The sequence below is a fragment of the Pristis pectinata genome, chromosome 11, assembly GCF_009764475.1.
Source record: "Pristis pectinata isolate sPriPec2 chromosome 11, sPriPec2.1.pri, whole genome shotgun sequence".
NCBI classification, from domain to species: domain Eukaryota; kingdom Metazoa; phylum Chordata; class Chondrichthyes; order Rhinopristiformes; family Pristidae; genus Pristis; species Pristis pectinata.
Genome location: NC_067415.1, coordinates 57,841,575 through 57,866,037, shown reverse-complemented (window position 1 = coordinate 57,866,037; position 24,463 = coordinate 57,841,575).

Here is a 24,463-nt window from a genome sequence, read left to right as displayed (position 1 = left end):
ACTCCAAACATAAGACCAACCCTAGATGCATCTTGCTGAATACCACTGAGTTCAACAAATAAACTAATAACTTACCCCCTCTCTATTAGTCTCGCCTCTTTCCTGCTCTCGCCGAAGCCCATTGAGCCAAAGCCTAACCCACTCTGCTCCCTCTCACTCAGCTGCCCGCTCCGACGCTGCCCGCTGGATAAGTTGGTCTGCTATTTAAATCACCTGCGCGCTTCCGAGTGATGTCACGTGCCTGCGCAGTCACTCACCACTATCCCGAACGCTAGAAAGAAAAAAAAATCACTCCTCGTTAATTTCCGGCACTCTCCGCTCTCTGGTCGCTGGAAAGAAAAACTGAAGGTAACCCTCCGACTTTTAAATCACCCGCGCGCTGCCGAGTGACGTCACGCGCCTGCACAGTCGCTCGCCGCTATCCCGAACGCTAGAAAGAAAAAAAATCGCTCCTGGTTAATTTCCGGCACTCTCCACTCTCTGGTCGCTGGAGACCTTACTCTCTGCTTTAGCTTCATCTCTGGCAGTTTTAACCTCACCTATGATCATTCTCTACTTCTATCAGATGACCCCTATGACACCTCCAATATCCTCCCCAACCGCTTCCCCAAAATTTTCCTTGATCCCTGTCTGATTTCTCTTTGCTCCTGGTCACCTGTCCAGAACCAAGACATTCTCAACACCAAGCCCTCTCCATCCACTCTTCCATCCAGCAGCCTAAGTCTTCTCTGAGATCATCACACCATGAGTCTTACCTCCTCATGATCTTGTCCCAAATCGTTATATCCCACACCAGTCTCACAATCTGCCCCCTTCTACTCTCTCCATAATCTCCATTCTTGGTTATGATGAGAGTTTGAGGATTTAAGGACTTGGTGTGCAAAGTTGGTTATGTCACACACTATACCATAGGCATGCATGGTGAAAGATAATGTTCTTGTAGTCATACACCAAATTAGTACAGGCCCTTGTGAAACACCATTTCAACATGTAGAAAAGTGTGTTGAAAAATTCCTTGGCCTGGATGTCTTAATTCTGCCAATATTGGATATAATGCTTTGAATAAAAATTCCTAGTCAAAATTCTTGTGAACCATTAACCTTCAAAACCGACTTAATTAATAAAACAAGTTTATAGATAGAGAGTTTTGATTTTCTAACTGACCTTGTGTTGGAAAAGGCAAAATGGTAATAAATAAGCCTGTGGTTTCTTGTTCTGTACCAAAATACTTCTGTTTTATACTTTACAGAATATGGGTTTTTCTATATATCTATCAATTTACAAAGCAAAGTATAATCCTAGAAGCTACAAGGTCATCTGTTGGAAGATCCTGCAGAGTGCACAGTTACAGAAACTTTAAAACAACAAGGTAGTCTAACAACAATGGTGGAGTATTGTTTATTGACTTCAGCTCCTCCTTCAATACTATAATTCCAAGTAAATTCATCACCAAACTCTGAGACTTGGGACTCAACACCTCCCTCTGCAACTGGATCCTTGACTTCCTGACCAACAGGCCACAATCAGTAAGGATAGGCAGCAATACCCCCACCATAATTATTCTCAACACTGGTGCTCCACAAGGCTGCATCCTCAGCCCTCTACTCTCTTGACTGCGTGGCCAGATTCTGTTCTCACTCCATCTGCAAGTTTGCAGATGATACCACTGTAGTGGGCCCTATCTCAAATAATGATGAGTCAGAGTACAGGAAGGAGATAAAGAGCTTAGTAAGATGGTGTCATGACAACAACCTTTTTCTCAATGTCAGCAAAACAAAAGACCTGGTCATTGATTTCAGGAAGGGGTGCAGTGCACATGTTCCTGTCCACATCAATGGTACTGAGGTCAATAGGTTTGAGAGCTTCAAGTTCCAAGGGGTGAACATCACCAATAGCCTGTCCTGGTCCAACTACATAGACACCATGACCAAGAAAGCTCACCAGCGCCTCTACTTCCTCAGGAGGCTAAAGAAACTTGGCATGTTCCCATAAACCCTCACCAAATTTTATCGATGCACCAGAGGAAGCATCCTGTCTGGATGCATCACGGCTTGGTACGGCAACTGCTCTGCCCATGACTGGAAGGAACTGCAGAGAGTTGTGGACACAGTTCAGTACATCACGGAAACCAGCCTCCCCTCCATGGACTCTGTCTACACCTCGCTGACTCTGTAAAGCAGCCGGTATAATCAAAGATCCCACCCACCCCGGACATTCTCTCTTCTCCCCTCTCCCTTTGGGCAGAAGATAGAAAAGCCTGAAAGCACCACCACCAGGCTCAAAGACTGCTGCTTTAAGGCTATTGACTGGTGTCCTACTATGATAAGATGGACTCTTGACCTCACAATCTACTTCATTATGACCTTGCACTTTATTGTCTACCTGCACTGCACTTTCTCTGTACATGTTACACCTTAGCCTGCATTTATTGTTTTACCTTGTACTACCTCAATTCACTGTGTAATGAATTGATTTGATGAACAGTATGCAAGACAGGCTTTTCACTGTACCTCAGTACATGTGACTATAATAAACCAATTCCAATTCCAGTCTTGAGAGGCATTTAGACAGAGACATGAACAAGCAGGAAATGGAGGGATATAGACCATATACAGGCAGATATGCAGTTGAAATTACTATTATGGTTGGTACAGACATTGTGAGCTGCAGAGCCTGTTCCTGTGTTGTACTGTTGCATGTTCTATGTGAGCTCTAGATATTATAAACAATGAGTAATGATTTTCTTTACATGTCTGTTTAAGAGGAAGGTTCAGAAGCCACAGAATAGCTTCTGCACAGCAGTACTCAGACTGCAGTGGTCTTCAAAGTGTGAGCTTTTGTAAATAAGATTTTGGTGAGTGGGGTGTTGGGATGAAGCCCAATATTCATTTTTTCAGCAGTGTGACATTGACACAGGTCAGGTAGGTGAGGGTTGAGTCTTTTCCAACATCTTTATTAGTAGGTGTGAGTACATCCTGCACTATGGGGAAGGTCATGGACCCTTCCAGTATTTCAAACAGAAATGTCTCCAGCTGCAGCAGGTTGAGTTCCACATTTAGGAGCTGGAGCAGTAGCTCGAGTCACTGTGGTACATCAGTGAGGTGGGGAAGAGTCATGGAGTCATACACCACCATATGTATTCCTGTCATCAAGTACCTATCTGTATTAATCCCATTTACCAGCATGAGAGAGGACACAGATAAGATTCACAAGGATGTGCCGGGACTCGGGGGCTTGAATTATAAGGAGAGAATGGATTGGTTGGGACTATTTTCCTTGTAGCAAAGGAGGCAGAGGAATGACCTTATAGTAGTTTATAAAATCTTCAAGGGCAAATATAAGGTGGATGATCACAGTCTTTTTCCCAGGTAGGGGAGCCTAAAACTAGAGAGCATAGATATAAGGTGAGAGGGGAATGATTTAAAGGGGACATGAGGGGCAAACTTTTCACACAGAGGGTGGTGGGTATATGAAACAAGCTGCCAGAGGAAGTGGTAGAGCTGGGTACAATTACAACATTTAGAAGACATTTGGACAGACACATGGATAGGAAAGATTTAGAGGGATATGGACCAAACATAGGCATATGGGACTAGGTCAGGTAGGCACCATGGTTGGCATGGACAAATTGGGTTGAAGGGTCTGTTTCTGTGCTGTATAACTCTATGACTCTATGACTTGGTCAGTAGCTTTCTATGCTTTAATGATGCAAGTACTCATCTATGTACTTCTTAAATGTTGTGAGAGCACCCGGCTCGACCACAAACTTGGGAAATGTGTTCCAGATTTCAACCACCATCTGGGTGAAAAAATTCTCCCTCAGATCCCCTCTAAATCTCCTGTCCCTTACCAGAAAAGTATGGATACTGGTTAAAGACACCTCTGCTACGGGGAAAAGTTTCCTGCTGTCTACCATATCTACTGTTTGTCCCTCATAGCTTTGTATATCTTAATCAGGTCATCCTTCAGCCTTCTCTGTTCCAAAGCAAACAAAGTCAGCTTATCCAGTCTCTCTTCATAACTAAAATATTCCATTCCAGGCCACATCCTGGTGAATCTTCTCTGTGCTCCCTCCAGTATAATCACACCCTTCCTATAATGTCGTGACCAATACTACTTAAAGGATTCCAGCTGCGACCTAACCAATTTTTGCTGTAGTTATACCACAACCTTTCTGCTTTTATATTCTATGTCCCTGCCAAATGAATTCCTTCTTAACCACCTTTTCTTGTGCTATTGTCTTCAGAGAATCTCTGAACATGGACAACAAGATCCCTCTGTTCTTCAGTACTTCCTTTGGTCCTACCATTCATTGTGTATATCTTAGCCTTATTAGACCTCCCAAAATACATCACCTCACCATTTTCAGGTTTAAATACTGTATGCCGTCTCTCATCCCATCTCACCAACTCATCAACATCATTCTGTAGATGAAGACAATGCTCCCACTATCAACAAGACCACCAATATTTGTGTCATCTGTGAGCTTACTAACAAAGCTCCTGCAGTCACATCCAGATTGTTAATGTATATGGAAAAAGCAAGGGCTCCAGCACCAATACCTGTGGTACATCATGATCACAGGCTTCCTATCACAAAAACAACCCTCAACTATCAATAAACCAATTTCACACCCAATCTGGATCCCATGGGCTCTTACTTTTTGGACTGGTCTTCTGTGTTGGATATCAAAGGCCTTGCTGAAGTCCAGGTAGACTACATCAAATCCTACCCATGTTTTCTGTGCTTTGCAATTTTTAAGCTCAACCTGAATTGATTCAAATTCTACATTATGATCTATCAAGCCAAGATCATTTCTCATCACTGCACTGATCTCCTCCCTTATTAATAACACTACACTTCTCCCTTTTAGTATTGAATGTCCAGCCCAAATATTGAATAGTTTTGAATATTTAGTTCCCATTTTGCTGTGCCAGCAGTCATGTTTCAGTAATGGCAATTAGATTGCATCTCTTCACTTCTATTTGTGCCAATAATTAATTTACCTTGTTGTGAGTGCAAGGAGGTGATTGCTTTGGCTCTGACAGAAATGTAATTTTAACATTTGTTTTGCATTTTGACCTCCTGTGATTCCCGACTTTGTCATTTATTTTCTTCTTGCTTTTATACTTCCCCTTGCTGCTTTATTTCTCTCCTTCCTGATCTCCCTTTAAGGTTCCTATACTCCCTGTAAAGTCAGTTCAAACCCTCTCTAATGACACTAGTAAAACCCACCGTTGGTCCCAGCTCTGCTGAAGAGGAACTTATCTGATTTGTACAGGAACATTTGCTCCAGTAGGGGTGGAGCTGGGTGGGGTTACTCCACCCCTGCTCCGCTCCCCTACCTGGTTCAACCTGCCTATCATCTTACACACCTCATCAGTCTACCAATCACCCCAGACTCCTGTCTCACCACTTTCCTTCTCTTCTTTATACTGGCCATTTCCCCTCCCCACTCACAGTCCTCATGCAGGACTTTGACCCAAAACATTGAGAACTCCTTTTCCCCCACAGATGTTGCTCAACCTGCTGAGTTCCTCCAGCAGATTATTTGTTGGTCCAGATTCCATCATCTGCAATCTCTTGTGTCTCCTGAGATTACCATCTTTGATCTCCTGCTTTTTAACTTTCCTACTTTTCTAAACTCTGGCTGTGGGACTTTATTTCTCATTTCAGTGTACGACATAGAAGGAGACCATTCTACCTCATGAGTCTATAACAGTTTTTAGAACAATCCCATCAATCCCATCCCCCCACCTGTTTCCCTGTAACCTATTCTGTCTCACATCAAACCAGTGAAGGACAAGGCTATTTTGGATCTTATTTGGTTCAATAAGAGAAGGTTGTGTACTGATTATGTTGTTAAGAGGCCTTTGGGAAAGAGATGAAATAATAAAAAATTACATCGCATTTTATAGCGATGTAATTCAATGCAAAACTAGGATCTTAAATCCAAGAAAAGGAAACTGTCCAGGTATGAGATGAGGTTTGGAGACACCAGAGACTACAGATTCTGGAATCTGGAACAAAAAAATAACAAACTTCTGGAGAAACTCAGCTGGTTATGCAGTATATGTGGTGGCAAGGTGACAAGTGACAATTTGGGTCCTGACCCTGCATCAGGACTCATGAGCTGAGATTTGGCTGTGGTTGAGAACACATTGAAAGATATGATGGTGGACGTGCCAATGGTTAGCATTTAAAGAAATGATGCATTAGTTGCAAGTGAAATATATTCCATAGAACCATACAGCACAAAACAGGCCCTTCGGCCCACCATTCCTGTCAGGTACGATAATCCAAAGGGAAACGCAATTCATCCATGGCTGACAAGAGAAATTAAGTATAGTAATAAATTAAAGGAAGAAACATTGGGTTGCCAGAAATAACATTGGCCTGAGGATTGGGAGCATTTTGTCATTCAGAAAAGTAGGACTGAGAAATAGATAATGAAAAATAAGATAGAATATGGGAATGGAATGGCAAGAAAAATTGGTAAATTGGTAAATTAGTTTATTATTGTCACATGTACCAAGGTACGGTGGAAAACGTGTCTAGCATACCATTCATACAGATCAATTCATTACAACAGTGCATTGAGGTAGTACAAGGTACAACAATAACAGAATGCAGAATAAAGTGTTACTGTCACAGAGAAATTGCCGTCCAGGTAGACAATAAGGTGCAAGGTCATCACAAGGTATATTGTGAGGTCAAGAGTCCATCATGGCCTCACATGATTCCAGGGAACCATTCAATAGTCTTATAACAATGGGATAGAAGCTGTTCTTGAGCCTGGTGGTAAATGCTTTCAAGCTTTTGTATCTTCTGCCCAATGAGAGGGGTGAGAAAAGAGAATGTCCAGGGTGGGTGGGGTCTTCGATGATGTTGGCTGCTTTACTGAGGTAGCGAGAAGTGCAGACATAGTCCATGGAAGGGAGGCTGGTTTCCGTGATGTACTGAGCTGTGTCCACAACCCTCTGCACTTTCTTGTGGTCCCGGGCAGAGCAGTTGCCATACCAAATAGGATGCTTTCTATGGTGCATTGATAAAAATTGGTGAGGTTCAAAGGGAACATGCTAAATTTCTTTAGCCTCCTGAGGAAGTAGAGGCTCTGGTGAGCTTTTTTGGGTGTGGTGTCTACATAGTTAGACCAGGATAGGCTATTGATGATGTTCATTCCCAGGAACTTGAAGCCCTCAACCTTCTTGACCTCAGCACCATGTTAACAGGAGCATGTGCTCCACCTCCCTTCCTGAAGTCAATGACCAGCTTTTTTGTTTTGCTGACATTGAGTGAAAGGTTGTTGTCATCACACCATATTGCTGGGCTATCTCCTTCTTGTACTCTGACTCAACATTATTTGAGATATGGCCCACTACAGTGGTATCATCTGCAAACTTGTCGATGGAACTAGAGCAGAATCTGACCACGCAGTTATGAGTGTATAGGGACTAGAGTGGGGGCTGAGGACACAGCCTTGTGGGGCACCAGTGTTGAGAATAATCGTGGTGGAGGTGTTGCTACCAATCCTTACTGATTGCGGTCTGTTGGTCAGGAAGTCAAGGATCCAGTTGCAAAGGGCGGTGTTGAGTCCCAGGGCTAGGAGTTTGGAGATGAGTTTGCTTGGAATTATAGTAGTGAAGGTGGAGCTGTAGTCAATAAACAATAGTCTAACTCAGGTGTAAATGATGTCACGTTGGTGTAATGCAGGTGAAATATAAAGAAAGACTGGAAACGCCACATACAAAAGGAATGACTAGTTAGAGCAAGTGGCCCCATACAGACAGATGCACAAGAACTTGTAATGGGAAATAAAGCAAGGCTTTATGGGATCCTTTGCTGGTTGGCAGGATGAAACAAAAGGGGTGTAGCAAGGATCGGTGCTGGGGCACCCACTATTCACTGACTTTTTACAGTGATTTGGTGAGAGGGTACCAGGCATCATATTTTCAAGTTCATCCTCAATACTGAACCAGGTAGGGTTGTGATGATAAAAGAGGCTGGAAAGAAGCTTTTGGAGGACGTGGATGAGGTGGGTGAGTAGGTGAGAAAACAGTAGGTGTCATACAATGTGGAAAAATGTGATATCACCTGATTTAGTGAACGCAACAGAAAAACAAAGTATTTGTTAAATGGGGAGAGATTGGCAGTGGCAGGTGTTGATGTTCAAAGGGATCTAGTTGCGCTTGTACACAAGTCACTGAAAGTTGGCATGCAAATGTAGCAGGGAATTGGGATGGCAAATGATATGTTAGTCTTTATAATGACACAGTTTGATTACTGGAGGAAGGAAGTCTTATTGGATACATGCTTGGTGAGACTGCACCTGGAGAATTGTGTACATTTTTAGCCTCCTTGTCCATATACTTGCCACCGAGAGAGAGTGCAGTGAAAGTTCATTGGATTGGTACCAGGGATGGTGGCAAAACACATGGTCAGAGATTGAGTAGACTGAGAGTGTATTTTCTAGAGTTAAAAGAATTAGTGGTGATCTCATCAAATCTTACAAAATTGTTAAGGGATTGACTGGCGAGATACAAGGTTTTCCCTGACAAAGGAGTTTAGGACCGGGTGGCACAGTTTGAGGATATGACCAGGTGGCACAGTTTGAGGATAGGGATAGGCCATTTAATACTGAGATATGATGGTGAACCTTCGGAATTCTCTGCTGTAAAGGTTTGTGGAGCTTCAGGAACTGTGTTCTTTCAAAATGGATGTTGATTGATTTCTGGATATTAAGGTAAACAAGGTATATGGGGATAGAGCCAGAAAGTGATGCTTAAGTTGGAGATGAATGATGGAGCATCCTCAAAGAGCTAGATGTCCTATTCCTGCTCCTTATTCTTATGTCCCTGATAACATAAGATGGTGAACAGGCACATAGTACCTTATTAAATTGGGTAATGTTTATCGGCAGAACAGGTAGTGAATATCAAGGGCTATTTGCATTGCAGGTATGTAGCAGATCATGTACATTGATGCAAAATTCTGTATCTTCATGATATTTAATAGGAAAAGATAAGAAATAATGAAGCAGCTAGCAGTATCAGCTGAGATCACTTGATGCAACAAAGCACCCTGATAACATTGAATCCGTCATGCTTAAGACCTTTGGATTAGATATGTTCGCTAACAAAATGACTCGAGTGCCTCTGTGACACTGGCATCTCCCTGACAACAATCCGTCACCTGGATATAAAATGTAAAATAAAAATAGAAAGATATCAGATAGGAAGTGAACTATAATTTGGCTAAGAGCAGGATGATTAATATTTTGAAGAACAAAAATAGTACCTTAGATAATTTAGTTACATTACCAGCATTTGCAATATTTGGCTTTTCTTTTCATTGTTACTTAGACTGAAGGAAATCCATGTGATGGATACCTTAAAAAAATACTCTGTAAGATTCTAAGAAAGAGGAAGAAAGCCTGAAACCTCAGGAACTAATTTCTAGGACTGCACTGAATCTGAACGTGTTCCAGATACATGTAATTTTGTGGGTTGCTTTTAACCATGCAGCAATCAAAAGGGTTAAAGTTACACTTGGAAGGAGTAATTTGCTACTGATCTCTCACCTGGATTCAACAATATTAAACTGTTGAGGTGTGCATCTGAAACTAAAGGTTTCCTTGTTTATATAAAGATTTTCACTGCAAGCTGAGAAGGAACACTATTTCCATCAGGTAATGTCAGTTGAGAAGAGCTTCAGAAACAGAAGACTCCATTCATGGAAAAAAAATCTGTGCTTTTATTGAGCAGAGTGGCTGCAGCATTTCCCTAAGCTCCAGAAAATGTAATGGTTAGGACATCTAGTCATAGAATTTTCTTTAACAGCACCCTTGACCCAACAGAGACCTACCTGAGCACTAATGTTCCAGCATTTTGGCACTTTATTATTTGAAGCCACCCGTGACTCTGCTCAAGGCATCATTTTATCACAGATGGATGAGAATCTAACCAAATTATTGAGGCTGAATCATATTGACAGTTCAAATCACTACCTAGATGACTTCCCCTGGATCTGTACTACTCTAGGATCACACGATGGACACAAGGTTGCAAGATTTAGCTCCATCCTACACTGTTTCCATGCACTATGGATGCTCAGTTGATTCCTACGTGATTTCCAATGAGTATGTTTGTTTTTGGTATTAGTCATGCTGGATGCCATATTGATGATGGTGCTAATGCATGTTCCAGCAGTGTGAAGAGTCAGGTAGAGTTTAACACTTAATGCATTTAAAACTCTGGGCTTCAACAGTCTTCAACTTCAACAGTCTACAAGGCACTGCCCAATGTCACAGACTCCAGTCTCCAGTGCTGTGCAGGCATGTGTTTCCCAGCCTGTGGGAGCAGAGGTATCTCACTTGGCTGCCACCGTCACTTACCGCAGCTAATGACTAATCTGGCAGAAGTTCCTGAGAATGAGTAGAGTTTTGGGTCTGGGAGGAGGAAGGGTGAAGGATAAAGGTGATCACCCATTTTCATCACAGTTTCTCTTGTTGTACATCCACAGACATTGCCTTTGTTTCTCCACCCCTCCTCCTCCTGTACAAGTTAAAGCAGTCTTGCTTCCTAACTTTGCCTGGGTTTGATGAAAGGTTAATGAGCAGAAACATAACTTTATTTATCTTTCTAAATACGGTGAGCTACTGAGCACTTCTGTCAATTTTGGTTTTTATTCATTAAACCACTATTCTTGTTGGTGAAAGTAAAATGATATTGTAAGATTTTTCACAGTCATTTCGACAAGGAAGAAGGTGAGAGAGCATAATGGGTTTTAACATAGAAATATATAGAAATAATTGCCTGGAAGTTCATCCACGGTCAGTAGTATTGAACATTCTATGGGATAACATCTTTGTTTTGTACCCTGCCTCAGGAATTCAGGTCTCCCTTCCTGACTGCTTTTCCCTTCCTTCCCCACTCCAGGTCTGATTTCCAGCTCAATCTCTTCTCTGAGAGGAAAGTGTCTCCCAACAAAACTAAGATCCCTTCCTGAATAGGAGAGAACATTCCCGGGGGTCCCTGGCTATGCTTTCTGACATCTTTATGGTTACCCAACAGCCAGTTAGCCTATCAAATCGACCACTTGTTGGTTGGGAAACAGAAGGAGAAACTTCATTGAGGTTTGTCATGCTCAGCAACATATCCTCATCCCCAGCCTTAGCAAGTTTTTCAAATATCAAAACCGATGTAATTCTGTGTCTGTAATAAATTCTCCAAAGCACAAGAAGAATGAGCATTTTCACATAATTACAAAAAATGTAAATGTAACCCCACTTAAAAAGAATGTGTTTTCAAAATTGCCATATGAAGCACACAGAGGAAATGTCCCCTAGGCTTTGATTTGACTGCTGAATTGTAAATGCGATTGCAATCTTTTATAAAAGGTCATGTCATACTTCAGATTTGAAGATTTATGGATGTAGCAACAGCATCTAAAATGCAAAAATATTGGAATCAGTTATAAAAGAACAAATTTTTAGCAATTTAAGAAAAAGGTAAAGGTAATAAATTCAAACCATGATAGAGTTTTGGAAAGGAAAGTCTCTAAGGATGTAATTGCGTACTAAAGAATGCAAATGGCATTCTCTACAATTTTATAAGAACACTTGACACAGTCATCCATAATAGGCTAGTAGATACAATGAAAGTGTTTGCAGGCCTTGAATTAAACTTTATAAATTGAGTTTGATTGGTTTATTGTTCCTGTCTTACTCTATTAATCTGTAAAGTTCGGGCCACCTATATTGGGTCAAAGTTATAAGTTTTCTGAATAAATGTAAATTTTCCAGTGATTGATTTGAGGTTAAAAGTCATCCTAACTTAATGGCCATTTAAATCATGGATAATTCATTTCTCATATTTTTTATGATCTTTCCATAGATTTCCTCAATGTGTTCCATCTAATATGCATGCTACTTTAACATTGCTTGCATTAAGAGTAAATTTTAAAATTCGAACAAATTGCTAATCATGGCATAGAAACATGATGACAAAAAAGTGACCAGGTTTGGGCACATAGAACAGATGTTCTAGGTGCCAGTCTGTGTTTCTGAATGTTGCCCATTTGCAGCTAACCAGTTGGAGCCTGACCAATTCAGGCTGTCTCCTCCACTAGGCAAACCCAGGACTCGGGATGAGAGACAAAACCAAGAAGAACAACTGGCAGCACAGAGTGTGCATGCAAAGCCAGGGGAAGAACTTTGTAAGACTCAAACATCTCATTTTGAAGTATCTTCCTGCCCATTCCCTGAGTAGAAGACTGTGAGCAGAGATTTTCCATTGTCCTTCAAAAATATATTTAGGATCTAAACTACACTCTCATGATCCTAATTTGGATTAGGAGGAAACAACCAGAAGCAAGAAATAGGTTTTAGTGAAAATCACTCTGGACCAATATTAGTGTTCACTAGCTGAAAAGGAACAAACACCACTCTTAGATCCTTCCTAATCATTAAATATGATCTTCCCAAGTCAAAACTTACTCCAATATATACAGAAATTGACCAATAGGACAGTGAAATAATACAGACTTGAAAGTCGAGCTTAAACTTTCAGAAGTCCAGTGTTGTCTGTTTCAGGTCTCCCTTTCATCCCTATGTTAACATGTGGAGGTGCCTTGACATGAGGAAGTTCTAACTTCTACACTTCATACCTGGATCATACTTCCTTGGCTCTCCTTTGGTCCATTATCAACCTCATGGCCCCACCCCGAAATAATGCTAAGTTGCAAAAATACTCATCAGTTGAAGGCATGATATCCCTCCAATTGCAAGCTCAGCACTCACAACCATACACCCCACCGCCCCATGATCTCTAGCCTAACCCTACCCCGTCTTCAAAGGCTCTCAAGTCTAATTATATGCCACAACTTCTAGCTTGACCCTTGAATTCTTGTCAAGACACTTCCAAAGATGAGACTGACCCTCGCTTATACAGTCACCAGGTTAATGCTCTCTAAAACTCCAATTCAACCCTCATCGACCACTAGGCTAGCTCTCCTCAAAATCCTGATGTTTACCAGGCATACCCACTCCAACTCCTTTCTACCAGCTCCTCCCACTCAAAATCACAGTGCAGAGCCTTGTCAGGTCACAATGGACAAGTCCTGCCCCCAACTCCTTGAGGCCTATCCCCAGGCTTCCAACTGCCTAATAAGGTTGAATATTTGTAATTGACAGTTGAAACATAAAATTTAAGAATATTACTGCAAAACTGAAAATTATTAAAAACATCTAAAACATTTGGCAACAATAAAATGATGATAACATTTCAATAATCTAAATCAAATGGAATAAGAAGTAAACAACCTTGTACTTCCACAACCACCTCTTCCCACTGGAATGAATGGGCCTGCAGAATGTATCAACTTAACCTGCTGTGGCTTCAATGGGCAGATAGTCCAGCCTGAGGATTCTAAAGACAGAGTGCAAATGTCCCAGAGTTAACAGTCCATTGTGTGAAATTTCAGGACCTATGCTTTTATTTGGGACTCACAAGTTTCCGCTGTTACGTAGGTAAAAACTACATCTGTATGGCCTTTTTCAGGGATCTATGAACTTGCACCCAAGGTCCCTTTGTACATCAACACTCCTAAGGTCTCTGCCATTACTGCATATCTCCAGTCAGTATCCCAAAATGCATTACCTCACGCTTGTGAGTCAGGAACTTCCGTCCAGTTACATAGGTAAAAGCTGTGGGGTTCTGAGCAGAAATATCAGCTTTAAGTTGAATATCCAGGTGAATACTCATGGAGCAATCTGACGCAGTCTCGTTTCTGCAACTCCAGCTTTGTGCAAAATTGCCACAGGTAATGGTGCACTATAATCAGTGTCCATTTAAACAGTAACTTGCAAGCAGCAATCTGTATTGCTCAGAATCTTGCAGAATCTTGCATAAACTTATGTGTTTGAGGATTAGATACTATCAAAGGAGAAAAAGGTATTGCTGATAACCTTGTCCCTGTTGGTTATGCTAAACATGCCATTCAGATACATTGATGTGTTGGATTCTGTCTCTGAAATTCAGTCTATTGAGTTCAAGGGAAATAAGTTAGAAGGCAGAGAACAGTGTGTGATGCAACTGGATGGTATATTTAAAACCAACAGATCAGTGATGAATTTTTTAGCTAATTCTACGGATTAGACTCTAAGAGTAAATTGTGTCCTCAGGCATTTTGTTTTAATCTTGAATTTATGGGAACAATTCCTTCAACATTTCAGTTTCTTTTTCATAATTAAGTGTGGTATATGTTTTAATTTTTCTGTCATTTTCATTTATTGGAAAATTAAATGTAAATAACTGTTATAGTAAAGTATTAGTTATCATTACTCGACTAATATTAAACACAGCAAAGATAATTTATTATTTGGCTAATAATTAAGAAGTTAACACAAGTCTTAGAATGACAGCATAGCTCAAAGATTTAAATTATAAGAGCAGGTGGCAGAAAATTGGCTTGTTTTCCCTTAAGTATTGAATACTGAGGGTTAGTCTGAGCAAGAGATTGAAAGCATTGAAAAACTTTGGTAGTGTTCGTGCACAGAAACTATTTCCTCTGAAGGGGAAATCAAGAACAAGGGAGTTTTACTAGTAATTAGATCCAGGCTATTTCGGAAGGAAATCAGGAAGCTTCATTTTATCCTCAAGGATAACAGAAATGTAGAATTCTTTCTCACAGAAGACGAACATAATCAAGATTGAGATTTATAATTTTTTTTGCCAGATAAGAACATCAAGCTTATATAGCCTAACTTTTACAAATAGAGATGGAGTATAAATCAGTCATGATTGCAGAGCATGCTTGAGAGAAAGAATAGCCTATTCATGTTCCATAGTTTCTGTATTATCTTTTTCTTAGGATGTCACTTAGGACTTGTTTTTACTTCACAATACACACTTCCACTCCTGTTCTGTGGGTTCTGAAGTGACTGATGAGGCCAATGCGGACCTTGTGGACTCTACCACAGGTGGGACTGGAGGTGCCTGATTGGATCAGCAGTTCTGCCGAACTATTGTGCTCTCCTGTTGTGTAGACTCAATGTTTTCAAAGCCAGCTCAAATGTTTCTTCTCCATTCAGTGCTGTCATGTTTTAGAGATCCTAGGACTTGGTCATGATGTCCTGTTTTCCAGGAAGGCTTTGAGATCATCCTGGAATCTTTCCTTCACTCGACCTGATGAATTTCATCATCAATGTCTGCCTCTGCTGAGATGTGACTTCAAGGAATGGAAACTGGTATTCCAGAGTCTTGTTGTGGACATTTATTAGAAACATAGAAACATAGAAAACCTACAGCACAATTCAGGCCCTTAGGCCCACAAAGCTGTGTCAAACATGTCCCTACCTTAGAAATTACTAGGCTTACCCATAGCCTATTTTTCTCAGCTCCATGTACCTATCCAAAAGTCTCTTAAAAGACCCTATCGTATCCGCCTCCACTAGGTTGCTGGCAGCCCATTCCACACACTCACCACTCTCTGAGTAAAAACTTACCCCTGACTTCTCCTCTATACCTACTCCCCAGCACCTTAAACCTGTGTCCTCTTGTGGCAACCATTTCAGCCCTGGGAAAAAGCCTCTGGACTATCCACACGATCAATGCCTCTCATCATCTTATACACCTCTATCTGGTCCCCTCTCATCTCCGTCGCTCCAAGGAGAAAAGGCTGATTTCCCTCAACCTGTTTTCATAAGGCATGCTCCATATTCCAGGCAGCATCCTTGTAAATTCTCCCTCTGCACCCTTTCTAGGGCTTCCACATCCTTCCTGTAGTGAGGTGACCAGAACTGAGTACAGTACTCTAAAAGGGGTCTGACCAGGGTCCTATATAGCTGCAACATTACCTCTCGGCTCCTAAATTCATTTCCACGATTGATACAGGACAATACACTGTATACCTTCTTAACCACAGAGTCAACCTGTGCAGCTGCTTTGAGCGACCTATGGACTCAGACCCCAAGATCCCTCTGATCCTCCATACTGCCAAGAGTCCTACCATTAATACTATACTCTGCCATCATATTTGACCTACCAAAATGAACCACTTCACACTTATCTGGGTTGAACTGAATCTGCCACTTCTCAGCCCAGTTTTGCATCCTATCTATGTCCTGCTGTAACCTCTGACAGCCCTCCAATATATTCTCAACACCTCCAACCTTAGTGTCATCTGCAAACTTACTAACCCATCCCTCCATTTCCTCATCCAGGTCATTTATAAAAATTGCAAAGAGTAAGGGTCCCAGAACAGATCCCTGAGGTACACCACTGGTCACCGACCTCCATGCAGAATATGACCCATCAACAACCACTCTTTGCCTTATGCGGGCCAGCCAGTTCTGGATCTACAAAGCAATATCCCCTTGGATCCCATGCCTCCTTACTTTCTCAATAAGCCTCACATGGGGTAACTTATCAAATGCCTTACTGAAATCCATGTACACTACATCTACTGCTCTCCTTTCATCGATGTGTTTAGTCACCTCCTCAAAAAATTCAATCAGGCTCGTAAGGCAGGACCTGCCCTTGACAAAGCCATGCTGACTATTCCTAATCATATTATGCCTCTCCAAATGTTCATAAATCCTGCCTCTCAGGATCTTCTCTGTCAGCTTACCAACCACTGAAGTAAGACTCACTGGTCTATAATTTCCTGAGCTATCTCTACTCCCTTTCTTGAATAGGGGAACAACATCTGCAACCCTCCAATCCTCTGGAACCTCTCCTGCCTCCACTGATGATACAAAGATCATTGTCAGAGGCTCTGCAATCTCTTCCCTCGCCTCCCACAGTAGCCTGGGGTACATCTCATCCGGTTCCGGCGACTTATCCAACTTGATGCTTTCCAGAAGTTCCAGTACCTCCTCTTTTTTAATATCCACATGCTCAAACTTTTCAACCTGATTCAAGTCCTCACTACAATCACCAAGATCTTTTTTCCGTAGTGAATACTGATGTAAAGTATTCATTAAGTACCTCTGCTATTTCTTCCAGATCCATACACACTTTCCCACTGTTACACTTGATAGGTCCTATTCTTTCACGTCTTATCCTTTTGCTCTTCACATACTTGTAGAATGCCTTGGGGTTTTCCTTAATCCTGCCCACCGAGGCCTTCTCATGCCCCCTTCTGACTCTCCTAATCTCCTTCTTAAGCTCCTTCCTGTTAGCCTCATAATCTTCCAGATCTCTAATATTACCTAGCTCTCTGAACCTTTTGTAAGCTTTTCTTTTCCTTCTGATTAGATTTATTACAGCCTTTGTACACCACAGTTCCTGTATTTTATTGTAACCTCCCTACCTCATTGGAATATGCCTATGCAGAGCCCCACACAAATATCCCCTGAATATTTGCCACATTTCTTCAGTACTTTTCCCTGAGAACATCTGTTCCCAATTTAATCTTCCAATTTCCTGCCTGAGAGCCTAGTAATTCCCTTTACTCCAACTAAATGCCTTTCTAGTCTGTCTGTTCCTATCTCTCTCCAATGCTATTGTAAAGGAGATAGAATTATGATCACTATCTCCAAAATGCTCTCCCACTGAGAGATCTGACACCTGACCGGGTTCATTTCCCAATACCAAATCAAGCACAGCCTCTCCTCTTGTAGGCTTATCTGCATATTGTGTCAAGAATCCTTCCTGAACACACTTAACAAACTCCACCCCATCTAATCCCCTCGCTGTATGGAGATGCCAATCGATATTTGGGAAATTAAAATCTCCCATCACAACTTTCTAGGATCTGTTTCCCTATCTGCTCCTCGATATTCCTGTTACTATTGGGTGGCATATAAAAAACACCCAGTAAAGTTATTGACCCCTTTCTGTTCCTAACCTCCACCCACAGAGACTCCATAGACAATCCGTCCATGACGTCCACCTTTTCTGCAGCTGTGACACTATCTCTGACCAACAGTGCCACTCCCCCACCTCTTTTGCCTCCCTCCCTGTCCTTTCTGAAATCTCTAAAACCCGGCACTAGAGGTAACCATTCCTGTCCCTGAGCCATCTAAGTCTCCAGAAATCTGAATCCCTGCCCCTCACTCCAATCTCTCAGCCACGCATTTAACCTCCACTTCATTCTATCCCTATACTCACTGTCGCTTGGCACAGGCAGTAATCCTGAAATTACTACCTTTGCAGTCCTGCTTCTCAACTTCCTTCCTAACTCCCTATTGCCTTTTTTCAGGACCTCATCCCTTTTCCTACCTATGTCATTGGTACCAATATGCACCACGACCTCCAGCTGTTCTCCCTCCCTCTGCAGGATATCTTGGACATGATCTGAAACATCCCGGACCCTGGCACCTGGGAGGCAAAATACCATCCAGGATTCCTTCCTGCATCCACAGAATCACCTGTCTGCCGCCCTAACTATAGAGTCTCCTATCACTACTGCCCTCCTCTCTCTTTCCCTACGCTTCTGAGCCACAGGGCTGGACTCTGTGCCAGAGGCACTGCCGCTGTTGCTTCCCCCAGGTAGGCTGTCTCCCCCAACAGTACTCAAACAGGAGTACTTATTGTCAAAGGGTACAGCCACAGGGGTACTGTCTAGTACCTGACTCTTCCCCTTCCCCCTCCTGTCTGTGACCCACTTGCCTGTCTCCCGTCGCCCCAGTGTGACCACCTGCCTATCACTCCTTTCTATCACCTTCTCATTCTCTCTGACCATATGAAGGTCATCGAGCTGCATCTCTAGGTCCCTAATGTGGTCCCTTAGGAGCTGCAGCTCGACACACTGGGTGCAGGTTTGGCCATCCTGGAGGCTGGGAGACTCCAGGACCTCCCACATCTGCCACCAAGCACAGAAAACTGCACTCATACTACTTCCTTTCCTCAAATCACCTACCTCTCCTCGCCCCGTTACCACCTAAGCCCGTAGAGCCAAAGCCCAATCACTCTGCTACCTCTCACTCCGCTGCCCACTCCAAACGCTGCCCGCTGGATATGGCAGTCTTCTTTTTAAACTGTTCGTGCGCTACCAACTGACATCATGTGCCTGCGCAGTCTATCCCCGTTATCCTTGAACCGTTAGAAAAGAAAACTTATCTTTTCAGAAGTCCGTGGCTGATTCCGCTCGCTCACCTTGTTATTGTTGGAAGACAGTGTTATACAGTAGGGGCAAGCTGGCAGAGGACCTTTGTTTTATAGAAGTACAAGGCCAATTCTCCTGTATGTTTCAGCAAGTGAGTCAATAATGATGTTGAGCTCAGTATATGCAAACATCACATCCCTGATCTGGATATACCAGTGAGGTTGGATCACCTTGGTGCTAGAGTACAGGTGGGTTGAACAGTTTCTCATTAATCCTTTAGCATGGCTCCACTCCAGTGGTTTCTACATAATATTGAAGAATAGACACTGGAAATTGGCTTTGAATTCAAATCATCCAATCTGAAACATAACTCAAAGGAAAATCTGCACTGAAAGCAAACTTATACAACTTGAGCAACTAATTTTGTCACATTCTCATACATCACCATGGTTTTCAAGTACAGTTATCTTGGACATCTTTGATAACACTGATACCTCCTTAGAATGTTGGCAGCTGAAATATAAAATGCTGAAAATACTCCAAAGGCTAAGCAGCATCTAAGGACAGAGAAACAGGGTTAACATTGCAGGTCTATGAGCCTTCACCAGTCTGAAGAAAAATCTGAGCAACCCAGACACATCATTGCAAAAATCATTTTTTTCCAACAATAGTAATAAATGCAAGATGGCAATAGTTGCCAGTGAAATTGAATGTTTGGGAATATCTTTGAAAATCACAAATCTTTTAAAACGCCTGGATGGAAGGGTTAAGGAAAATCCCAAGAGATTCGATAGGTATATTGAAAGGGTGGCTAAGGAGAGAATAGGTCCCCTTAACCATCAACATGACTGTCTATGTCTGGAGCCATAGGAGATGGGACAGATTTTTAATGAATATTTCTCATCAGTTTTTACTGTGGGGAAAATGATAGATGCTAAAGAAATTATGGAAATGAGTGATAGTGTCTTAGACCAAATACGAATAACCAGCAAGGAGGTACTGGCAACCTTAAAGCACATTCAGGTAGATAATTGTTTATTGACTACAGCTCTGCCTTCAATACTATAATTCCAAGCAAACTCATCTCCAAACTCCTAGACCTGCGACTCAACACCTCCCTTTGCAACGGGATGCTTGACTTCCTGACCAACAGACCGCAATCAGTGAGGATTGGCAGCAACACCTCCACCATGATTATCCTCAACACTGGTGCCCCACGAGGCTGCGTCCTCAGGCTCCAACTCTACTCCCTGTACACACAACTGCATGACCATATACTGCTCTAACTTCATCTACAAATTTGCAGATGATACCACGTAGTGGGTCAAATCTCAAATAACAAAGAGTTGGACTACAGGAAGAAGATAAAGAGCTTAGTAACATAGTATCATGACAACAACCTTTCCCTCAATGTCAGCAAAACAAAAGAGCTGGTCATTGACTTCAGGAAGGGGAGCAGTGCACATGCACCTGTCTACATCAACAGTGCTGAGAGGGTTGAGGGCTTCAAGTTCCTAGGAGTGAACATCACCAATAGCCTGTCCTGGTCCAACCACGTAGATGCCATAACTAAGAACACTCACCAGCCACCTCTACTTCCTCAGGAAGTTAAAGATATTTGGTATGTCCCTTATGACCCTCACCAATTGTTATTGAAGCACCGTAGAAAACATTCAATCCAGATGCATCACGGCTTGGTATGGCAACTGCTCTTTCCGCTACCACTGGAAACTGCAATGAGTTGTAGACACACTCAGCACATCATGGAAACCAGCCTCCCCTTCATGGACTCTGTCTACACTTCTCACTGCCTTGGTAAAGCAGTCAACATAATCAAAGACCTCACCAGCCCCAGACATTCTCTCTTCTCCCCGCTCCCATTGGGCAGAAGGTAATAAAAGCATGAAAGCATGTACCATCAGGCTCAAAGATAGCTTCTATCATGCTGTTCTACGACTATTGAATGCACCCCAAGTACAATAAGATGACTCTTGACCTCACAATCTACCTTGTTATGGCCTTGCACCTTATTGTCTACCTGCACTGCACCTTCTCTGTAACTGTAACACTTTATTCTGCACTCTGTTATTGTTTTCCCTTGTACTACCTCAATGCACTGTTGTAATGAAATGATCTGTATAGATGGCATGCAAAACAAAGTTTTTTCACTGTATCCAGTACATGTGACAATAATAAACGAATTTACCAAATTTACCTATTTAAATTCCAGGGCCTGACCAAGTGTATCCTCAGACCTAGTGGGAAGCTAGGGAAGACATTACGGAGGCCCTGGCAGAAATGTTTGCTTCATCTTTAGCCACAGGTGAAGTTTCAGAAGATTGGAGGCTGGCTAATGTTGTACCATTATTTAAAAAGGGCAGCAAAGACAAGCCAGGCAAATACAAGCTGATGAGTGTGTCATCAACAGTGGGCAAGTTACTGGAGGGGATTCTGAGGAACAGGACCTATCAGCACTTGGATAGACAAGCGATAATCAGGGATAGTCAGCATGGCTTTGTGCCTTGCATGGGAAATCGTGTCTGACAAATCTCTTGGAGCCTTTTGAAGAAGTAACCTATAGGATAGATGAGGATAAGGCAGTAGATGTTGTCCATATGGACTTTAGCAAGGCCTCTGACCAGGTCCCACATGGATAATCTGAAAGGTCAGATCACATGGGATCCAAGGGGAGAGATCTAATTAGATTCGTAATTGTTAGGAAGCAGAGAGTGATGGTCAAAGGCTGTTTCTCCAACTGGAGACCTGTGACTAGTGGTGTTCCACAAGAGTCGGTGCTGGGACCTTTGTTGTTCATTATTTATATAAACAATTTGGCTGTACACGTACAAGGCATGGTTAGTAAATTTGTGGATGATACTAAAATAGGTGGTACTGTAGACAGTGAAGAAGGTTATCAAAAACTGCAGTATGATCAGCTAGGTAAATGGGCCAAAGGTTGACCAGATAAGTGAAAGGTATTGCATTTGGGAAGTCAAACCAGGGTAGGACATATACAGTAGGGCCCGAGGGAGTGTTGCAGAACAGAGGACCTAGGAGTACCAGTGCATAGTTTGCTGAAAGCAATGTCACAGATAGACAGAGTGGTGAAGAAGACATTTGACACATAGGCCTTCGTCGGTTGGGGCATTGAGTACAGGAGTTGGGATGTTGCAGTTCACAAGACATTGGTGAGACTGCACTTGGTGTATTGTGTACAGTTTTGGTCACCCTGTTATAGGAATACATCATTAAACTGGAAAGAATGCAGAGAAAATTTACAAGGATGCTGCCTGGACTTGATTGCCTGAGTTATAGGGAGAGGTTGGACAGGCTAGGACTCTATTCCTTGGAGCGTAGGCGATTGAGAGGTGACCTTATAGAGGTGTATAAAATCAGGAGGGGCATAGATAGAGTGAACACACAAAGTCTTTTTCTAAGGTAAAGGGAACTAAAAACTAGAGGGTATAAGTTTAAGGTGAGAAGCGAAAGATATAAAAGGGACCTGAGGGACATCGTCTTCATGCAGGGGGTGGTGTGTATATGGAACGAGCTGCCAGAGAAAGAGGTGAGGCAGGTAACAACATTCAAAAGACATTTGGATAAGTACATGGATAGGAGGGGTTTAGAGGGTATGGGCCAAGCGTGGGCAAATAGGACTAGCTTGGTGGGCATCATGGTTGGCATGGATGAGTTGGGCCCAAGGGCCTGTTTCTGTGCTGTATTAATCTTTGACTATCAATTAAAAAATAAATTTTGAACATTAAAATACTAAATTAATAAAATACTAGTGCACACAGACAGACACAGACTCACACACACACACACGTGTGCATAGACTTATGCACACACATATACATAGACTCAGACACAGACACACATACACACACATATGCACACATACACACACGCAGACATACACGCACACACACACACACACACACACACACACACACACACATATATAGTATGCACACACACGCACAAACACACACACAGACACACACAATTATTGTTAAACTTACTGAATTAAATCAGATAATGTGTATACTCACCATTCTTCTGGCAGCTCTTTTTTCCTATAATGTCTACAGACATTCACACTTCCCCTTTGAAAACCATAAACACCAGCGCTGCACAGGGGCAGCTGGCAACACAGGTGCATAGCAGCAGATATCATTGCCAGCTTAAACCCACACCAGAGCTGGATTTTGGGACTTCCACAAAAAATCACAGGCAACCACAACAGAAGTGCTGGCCGCTGGTGGGGAGTTCTGCCACAGTAATAAGGTTCCAGTTTGTCCTCCAAATGAGATGTGGAAAATAGGTGATATCAATCGGCCCCAAGTTCCATTATCTTTTGCATAATGACAAATGAGTTTCACACACCTTATAAAAGGATAGATATGGACTGAGACAAACTGATGAAACAGAATAACAAAGCCCAAAATGTACCTTGGTCTGGTTAAACATTAGAATTCATTCATCCCAAGTGTATGGGAATGTATTTATTTTTCTTATTTTCTTTGTACTATTAACGACATATTTAAGAGTAGTAACTTGGTGCAGTTTTACCAATACAGTTGAAAAGGTATTTATTTGCAAAAGGAATTTTGAATAATGCCATTCAATCCTCCACCTTAGAGTTATTTGATTTAAAATTACAGAAAATAGTGAAAAAGCTATCCCAAATCATTTAGTGTGGTATCGTCAGCTTCTTCCAACAGTAAGCAGTTTTTGATCCAAAATCATCTGTTATTATGTGCCTACCATGTCTGTGCCCCTGAAAACATTACAAAATTTGAAAAGTTTCTGTGAACTAATGCAGCTAGTGGTGTGGGATTATGGCTACTTTTGTAGTCAATGCCTGTTTCAGGAGACTTGATTCATGAATCAGCAACAAAAGATTATGGAAGACATACAAGTTATGTTGAAACTAACCAAAGGTCAAGGGTTTCCCAACAGATTTGAAAGTAACTTATGACCTCAGATGTGACTATCACATTTGACATTAACTATATCATTATTTATAAAGGAGCCAGTTGGAGTGATTGTATTTTTAAATCAGTGTGTGTGTGACATTAGAGACTTTGTAATTATATCTTCATTTAAGATCTTGGACTGTTTCGTCTTCCAAAACTGAAGAGAGAAAAGCTTTATTGATGCATGCTGCTATTTTTCCCTGTAATTACTGGTCATGTTTCCAAGAAACAAAATGACAGAAACCAATTATGTTAACTTTGCTTACTGCGACAAGTTTGTTTTAAAATGTTTTCAGTGAGGCAGTAGCTTGTCAAAAATGTTGTAATCATTATGAAATGCTATCCATGATGGAGGTTGCTAAGGGCAAGTTTCAACATGGCCATTGTTTCTGTCTTTACAAGTGTTAATTATCACATTCAGCACTGTAAAATAT